This window comes from Pelophylax lessonae, assembly GCF_965119305.1.
Source record: "Pelophylax lessonae genome assembly, chromosome: 5".
Taxonomy (NCBI): Eukaryota; Metazoa; Chordata; class Amphibia; order Anura; family Ranidae; genus Pelophylax; species Pelophylax lessonae.
Genome location: NC_138772.1, coordinates 554,419,205 through 554,428,073, shown reverse-complemented (window position 1 = coordinate 554,428,073; position 8,869 = coordinate 554,419,205).

Sequence of the window (8,869 nt, the reverse complement as noted above, 5' to 3'; positions counted from 1 at the left end):
CCAAAAGTAATGGGACAGTTTAACAATCATAAATCAAACTTTCACTTTTTAATACTTGGTTGCAAATCCTTTGCAGTCAATTACAGCCTGAAGTCTGGAACGCATAGACATCACCAGACGCTGGGTTTCATCCCTGGTGATGCTCTGCCAGGCCTCTACTGCAACTGTCTTCAGTTCCTGCTTGTTCTTGGGGCATTTTCCCTTCAGTTTTGTCTTCAGCATGTGAAATGCATGCTCAATCGGATTCAGGTCAGGTGATTGACTTGGCCATTGCATAACATTCCACTTCTTTCCCTTAAAAAACCCTTAGGTTGCATTTGCAGTATGCTTCGGGTCATTGTCCATCTGCACTGTGAAGCGCCGTCCAATGAGTTCTGAAGCATTTGGCTGAATATGAGCAGATAATATTCCCCGAAACACTTCAGAATTCATCCTGCTGCTTTTGTCAGCAGTCACATCATCAATAAATACAAGAGAGACCAGTTCCATTGGCAGCCATACATGCCCACGCCATGACACTACCACCACCATGCTTCACTGATGAGGTGGTATGCTTTGGATCATGAGCAGTTCCTTTCCTTCTCCATACTCTTCTCTTCCCGTCACTCTGGTACAAGTTGATCTTGGTCTCCTCTGTCTATAGGATGTTGTTCCAGAACTGTGAAGGCTTTTTTAGATGTTGTTTGGCAAACCCTAATCTGGCCTTCCTGTTTTTGAGGCTCACCAATGGTTTACATCTTGTGGTGAACCCTCTGTATTCACTCTGGTGAAGTCTTCTTTTGATTGTTGACTTTGACACACATACACCTACCTCCTGGAGAGTGATCTTGATCTGACACACATACACTTACCTCCTGGAGACTGATCTTGATCTGGCCAACTGTTGTGAAGGGTGTTTTCTTCACCAGGGAAAGAATTCTTCTGTCATCCACCACAGTTGTTTTCTGTGGTCTTCCGGGTCTTTTGATGTTGCTGAGCTCACCGGTGCATTCTTTCTTTTTAAGGATGTTCCAAACAGTTGATTTGGCCACACCTAATGTTTTTGCTATCCCTCTGATGGGTTTGTTTTGTTTTTTCAGCCTAATGATGGCTTTCTTCACTGATAGTAAAAGATCTTTGGATCTCATATTGAAAGTTGACAGCAACAGATTCCAACTGCAAATAACACACTTGAAATGAACTCTTGTAACGCTCCTGCGTTTTATGTATGGTGTGGATTTTCAGCTTCAGAAATATTCCACTTCAGTAGTCATGTAGAGAAACGCTGAGATACCATTCCCAACTCCCAATGACTCATCATGTGTGGAGGATCTCAATTCAGCAAGTAAATACACACACTCAATAAGATGTTTCCTAGAGTGACTTATGTATATAGTAACACAGTGATGATAGGCTGAAGAGACAGGTTGGGTAGAGATGGTAGATGACAGACACTTGAAAGGAAATGTTCTTGAAAGTGAGATAGTAGCAGATGAGATGCAGATAGGTTTAGCAATCATGTATGGTAGCAGATGACAGAGTAGCAGGTGGACATACAAGAGAGATCAACCCAGTGCAAGAACAGGTGGTAGTAGGCTCAAGAGCTAGCAATCTTAGATAATGCAGATGTAGTAATAGTCCTTAGTATGCAGAGCTAGATAGTGTAAACTTTAGTATGAAAGTTATAGAGGTTTCCCCTACGGGGTACTTATCACTAATAGCAATGTAGCAGAGGAGAGGTTCGGCAAGAGCGGATGATCCGGTAGCGGGATACAGGGATCAGCGCAGCGTGGTTCCGACAGCGAGGTAAGCTTGCAAGCATGAGAGCTTCAAGACAGGTTAGCATCAAGGCACAAAGCAGTTTGAACGAACACATGTGAGTGAGAGCCGGCGATCTAAATAGCCATCAGTCCGGCGCTCAGTGATGACAGCATCAGTCTTAAAGGTGTATGCGCACCTTACCAAAAGAGAATGGTGGGGCGCATACACTTATGAAAGAGTAATAAGGGTACCCAAAGGTACCAGAACATTACAGTACCCCCCCTTTAAGGCCGGCTCCTGAAGGCCTCTGGAGCTGGTTTGTCTAGGTACTTCGCATGAAAATTGCGGATTAATCTAGAGGCATGTATGTCAGAGATGTTTAGCCAGGTGTCGTCTTGGGGCCCATAGTTCTTCCATCGAACCAAGTACTGAAGTCTTCCTCTGTGGATACGAGAATCCAGAATCTCTTTTATCTCATATTCTTCTCCACCTTCAACTTGTACAGGAGGAGGAGGTGGGATAGTAGGCCTTATTCCTTGGTCAGGAACATGGGGCTTCAGTAGCGACACATGGAAAATGGGATGTATTTTGAGGTCTATTGGCAATGTAAGCTGTACTGCAGCTTTTCCAATAAGTTTCTTGATTGGGAAAGGTCCCAAGAACAGAGGTCCAAGCTTTTTGCTAGGGATTTTCAGTCTTAAATTTTTTGTTGAGAGCCAAACGAGGTCCCCGATAGCGTACTGAGGAGAAGGTCTTCTGCGAAGATCATAGTATTTCTTTTGTTGACTATGAGCGTGTGCAATGGTAGTATTAAGCAAACCCAGAGAGTCCTTTATTTGGGTAAGATAGTCTGAAGCTACTGGGTTATTTGAAGGAAGGATGCGTGGTGGAAGAATAGAGGGATGAAACCCATAGTTCAAGTAGAACGGACTCTGCTTGGTCGTACTGTGGGTTGCGTTGTTGTAGGCAAATTCTGCCAGAGGGAGAAGATCCACCCAATCATCCTGTTGGTAAGAAGTGTAACAACGTAAATATTGCTCGATGCATTGGTTGACTCTTTCAGTCTGTCCGTTGGTCTGCGGATGGTAAGGAGAAGTGAGCTTCCGCTCGATCCGTAGTATGTGACATAGTTCTTGCCAGAACTTGGAAATAAATTGTGATCCACGGTCAGACAGAAGAGTTTTTGGGATACCATATAACTTAAAGACATGTTTCATCAGGAGTTCTGCCGTTTGTTTGGACGAAGGTAGTCTGCGAATAGCAATGAAATGTGCCATTTTTGTCAGATGGTCCACTGACACTAAGATGGTATTAAATCCTTTGGAAGGAGGCAATTCCACTATAAAGTCCAAGGACACAACTTCCCATGGAGTTTGGGGTATTGGTAGACTGCATAGTAGACCGGATGGTCTCGTAGTGTCAATTTTGGACCTGGCACAGACATTGCATGAAGAGACGAATTTTTGTATAGATGTTTTCATGTCAGGCCACCAGAATTGCCTGGCAATCAGATTAATAGTCTTTGTCATACCCATATGTCCTGCCATTGGCACATCATGCGATAATTCCAAGACCTTGGTGCGTATGGTAGGTGGTATGTAAAGTTTGTCGTTGTAGTAGAGGAAGCCTTCTGCATCAGTATTTAGTTGTGGTGGGGGTGAATCCAAACTTATACCATGCAAAACCTCTTCCTTCAAGGAACGGACAACTCCAATAATGCGTTTGTGAGGTATTATAGGAACGGAAGGGATTTCGAAGTAGTTTTCTTCAGTTAGTCGTGATAGTGCATCCTCCTTTTTGTTCTTAGCTGCTGTGAAAGAAGTGGAAGATCTAATAAAACCTTTTTCCAAATTCTCATCCAAATAGTCTTTGAGATGGGAAAGTTCATTCTGTGAAAGAGGATAAACATGACCGAACGGCAATTTGCTATTTGGGAGTAGATCAATGCTACAATCATAGTCTCGATGGGGAGGTAGTGCTTGAGCATTTTTCTCAAGAAAAACCTCAGAGAGATCCTGATAACATAGTGGTGCAATCTCATCTGTCACCACAGACAGGATCTTCCCGAAAGACGGGAGGTTACACTTACCCTCGCAATAGCAAGAGAGGAAGGTCAGGGTCCGTTCCTTCCAATCTATGGTTGGTTGATGTGTGTGCAACCAGGGAAGTCCCAAAACAATGGGAAAGTGGGGTGAAGATATTAGATCGAAGGTAGTGGTCTCCATATGAGACTCGTTAATAGTGACTAGAAGTGCTTGTGTCTGATCGGTGATCGGACCAGAGGATAACGGAACACGGGTAATAAGACTTACTGAGACAGGTTTGAGTTTAGAAATAATAGGAATTTTATTTAAAGCAGCAAAACGTATGTCAATATAATTTCCACAAGATCCTGTGTCAATCATGGCCTTAGTAGTAATCCTGTTCTGGTCCCACTGTAATGTCAAGCAAACAGAAAGGTAAGGGTTAGTGATTGAAGTTGTCAATCCCCCTAGGAGGACATGTGAACACTCACCCTTCTTTTTGTAGACTAGGGGACAGACGTTTATCTTGTGATCCGGGGATGCACAGTACAAGCAGAGATTACCAGATCGTCTTCTGGCTCTTTCCATAGTTGATAGAGGTGGGCGTATGGTTCCTATCTCCATAGGAACGGGGTCAATGGCCGAAATCCGAGAAGAACTGGATAATGGCATTCCCATTTTCTCAGCCTTTCTTTCTCGTAGTCTTCTATCTATGGTGATACTGAGTTGTATCAATGCATCCAGGGTTTTTGGCAGATCCGTTCGGGCGAGCTCGTCCTTAACGGCCTCTGATAGGCCAAGCCTAAATTGGGATTTCAGAGATGCATCATTCCATTCTGAATCAAGGGTCCATCTCTTGAATTCTGCGACAAAGTCTTCTACAGGTCTCCCACCTTGTTTCAAGGATCTTAATTGAAGATCGGCAGTACTCTGCCTATTGGGATCATCATATAGGCTAGTGAGTTCTGCTAGGAACAAGGCATAGGAGTTGAGAAGCTGGTCGCTTTTCTCAAAAAGAGAGTCTGCCCAGGCCCGAGGATCGCCTGTTAGGTAAGAAATAATAGTACAAACCTTAATGTGATCAGTAAGGTAGGTACGGGGTTTTAGCAAGAAAAGTAACTCACATGCGTTTTTAAATTCGCAAAATTTTTTGCGATCGCCTGTAAATACCAAAGGAGGATTTATTTTGGGTTCAGGGGACTGAGCAGTGGTAAGTTGTGTCAGTCTAATTACCTGCTGCGACAGAGCCTGATTGTCTTCTTTTAATTCAGCAAGTGCGTGTATTAACGCAGGTATTTGCTGTTTTAATTGTGTCATCTGAGTGGTTATTTCTGCTGAATCCATTTGTGGTTCGTTCAATCTGTAACGCTCCTGCGTTTTATGTATGGTGTGGATTTTCAGCTGCAGAAATATTCCACTTCAGTAGTCATGTAGAGAAACGCTGAGATACCATTCCCAACTCCCAATGACTCATCATGTGTGGAGGATCTCAATTCAGCAAGTAAATACACACACTCAATAAGATGATTCCTAGAGTGACTTATGTATATAGTAACACAGTGATGATAGGCTGAAGAGACAGGTTGGGTAGAGATGGTAGATGACAGACACTTGAAAGGAAATGTTCTTGAAAGTGAGATAGTAGCAGATGAGATGCAGATAGGTTTAGCAATCATGTATGGTAGCAGATGACAGAGTAGCAGGTGGACATACAAGAGAGATCAACCCAGTGCAAGAACAGGTGGTAGTAGTCTCAAGAGCTAGCAATCTTAGATAATGCAGATGTAGTAATAGTCCTTAGTATGCAGAGCTAGATAGTGTAAGCTTTAGTATGAAAGTTATAGAGGTTTCCCCTGCGGGGTACTTATCACTAATAGCAATGTAGCAGAGGAGAGGTTCGGCAAGAGCGGATGATCCGGTAGCGGGATACAGGCATCAGCGCAGCGTGGTTCCGACAGCGAGGTAAGCTTGCAAGCATGAGAGCTTCAAGACAGGTTAGCATCAAGGCACAAAGCAGTTTGAACGAACACATGTGAGTGAGAGCCGGCGATCTAAATAGCCATCAGTCCGGCGCTCAGTGATGACAGCATCAGTCTTAAAGGTGTATGCGCACCTTACCAAAAGAGAATGGTGGGGCACATACACTTATGAAAGAGTAATTAGGGTACCCAAAGGTACCAGAACATTACAACTCTGGACATTTTATCTGCTCCTTGTAAATAGGATAATGAGGGAATAACACACACCTGGCCATGGAACAGCTGAGCAGCCAATTGTCCCATTACCTTTGGTCCCTTAAAAAGTGGGAGGCTGTAATGTTCCGTTACCTTTGGTACCCTAAATTACACTTTCCACAAGTGTATGCGCCCCACCATTTACTTTTGGAAAGGTGCGCATACACCTTTAAGACTGGAGCTGTCATCACCCAGCGCCGGACTAGATGGCTATTTAAAGCGCCGGTTCTCACTCACATGTGTTCGTTCAAACACCCTTACCTGGATGCTAACCTTGCTTGAAGCTTCCATGCTTGCAAGCTTACCTCGCTGACGGAACCTCGCCGCGCTGATCCCTGTATCCCGCTACTGGATCATCCGCCTCTCCTGAACCACCCTTCGGCTGTATCGCTAATAGTGCTAAGTACCCCGCAGGGGAATTCTCTATAAACTTATACTAAGCTTACACTATCTAGCTCTGCATAGTAAAGACTGTTTATCACATCTGCATAACTAGATTGCTAGCTCTTGAGACTACTGCTACTTTTTTGCACTGGGTTGATCTCTTTTGTATGTCCACCTGCTATTCTGTCATCTGCTACCATACAACATTGCTAAACCTTCCTGCATCCATCTGCTACTGTCTCACCTTCAAGTGTCTATCACCTACCACCTCCACTCAACCTATCCCTCAACCTTCATCATTGTGTTACCACATACATAAAGTCATTCTAGGAACCAGCTTGCTAATTGTGTGTATTTACTGGCTGAAATAAGACCTTCCACACATGATGAGTCATTGAGGTTGGGAATGGTATCTCAGCATATCTCTTACATGACTACTGACGTGGAACTATTTCTGCAGCTGAAAATCCACACCATATAAGAAACGCAGAAGCGTTACAGATTGAACGACCCAAAAAATGGATTCAGCAGAAATAACCACTCAGGTGACACAATTAAAACAGCAAGTATCTGCGTTAATACACGCACTAGCTGAATTAAAAGAAGACAATCAGGCTCTGTCGCAGCAGGTAATTAGACTGACACAACTTACCTCTGCTCAGTCCCCTGAACCCAAGATAAATCCCCCTTTGGTATTTACAGGCGATCGCAAAAAATTTCGCGAATTTAAAAACGCATGTGAGTTACTTTTTTTGCTAAAACCTCGTACCTACCTTACTGATCACATTAAGGTTTGTACTATTATTTCTTACCTATCAAGCGATCCTCGAGCCTGGGCAGATTCTCTTTTTGAGAAAAACGACCAGCTTCTCAACTCCTATGCCTTGTTCCTGGCAGAACTCACTAGCCTATATGATGACCCCAATAGGCAGAGTACTGCTGATCTTCAGTTAAGATCCTTGAAACAAGGAAGGAGGCCTGTAGAAGCTGTGGCGTAGCGTGAGTTGTCAGCGCCCGGGGCAAGGTAAGTAATTTGCGCCCCCTACACAAATCTACTAGACCACTGCACAGACCACTACACTGACCTAGCTGACCACTACACAGACCTACCTGATTACTATACTGACAATTACACAGACCTACCTGACCTCTACACAGACCTACCTGACCTCTACACAGACCTACCTGACCTCTACACAGACCTTACCACTACAGAGACCTATCTGATTCCTACACTAACCTACCTTATTATTATACTGACACTTACACTGACCTACCTGATCACCACACTGACCTACTTTATTACTACACTGACCCCTACACTGACATTCCTGATTCCTACACTGACCTACCTGACACCTTCACTGACCCCCCCTACACTGAACCCCCTACACTGAACCCCCTACACTGAACCCCCTACACTGACACCTACACTGACACTTACACTGACCCCCTTACAGTGACACATACACTGGCCCCCCTTCACTGACCCCCCTTCACTGACCTCTACTCTGACCCCTAGAATGGCCCCCTACGCTGACTCCACCTACAGTGACTTTTACACTGACCCCCCTACACTGACTCCCCTACACTGACCTTCCCTACACTAACCCCCTCTACACTGACCCCTACACTGACCCCCCTACATTGACACCTAAACTAACCCCCCTACACTGACCCCTTCACTGACCCCCCCTACACTGACCCCCCCCCACATTGACACCTACACTGACCCCCCTACACTGAACCCTTACACTGAGCCCCCTACATTGACCCCTTTACTGACCCCCCACATTTACACCTACACTGATCCCCCTACACTGATCCCCCACACATTGACACCCACAATGACCCCTCTACACTGACACCCCCATACACTGAACCCTTACACTGACCCCCTACATTGACCCCCCTTCACTGACACCTACACTGACCCCCCCTCCACATTGACACCTACACTGACCCCTTCACTGACCCGCTACACTGACACCTACACTGACCCCCCTTCACTGAACCCTTACACTGACCCCCTACATTGACCCCCCCTACACTGACCCCCCTACACTGACCCCCCTATGCTGACACCTACACTGACCCCCCTACACTGACCCCCCTATGCTGACACCTACACTGACCCCCCCACACTGACCCCCCTACACTGACCCCCCCTACACTGACCCCGCTCACTGACATCTACATTGACCCCTTCACTGACACCTACACTGACCCCCCCACACTGACACCTCCTACACTGACACCTACACTGACCCCCACACTAACTCCCCCTACACTGACACCTACACTGACCCCCACACACTGACACCTACACTGACCCCCCTACACTGACCCCCCTACACTGACACCTACACTGACCCCCCCCCCACACTGACACCTACACTGACCCCCCCTCACTGACACCTACACTGACCCCCCCACACTGACACCTACACTGACTCCCCTACACTGACACCTACACTGACCCCCCTA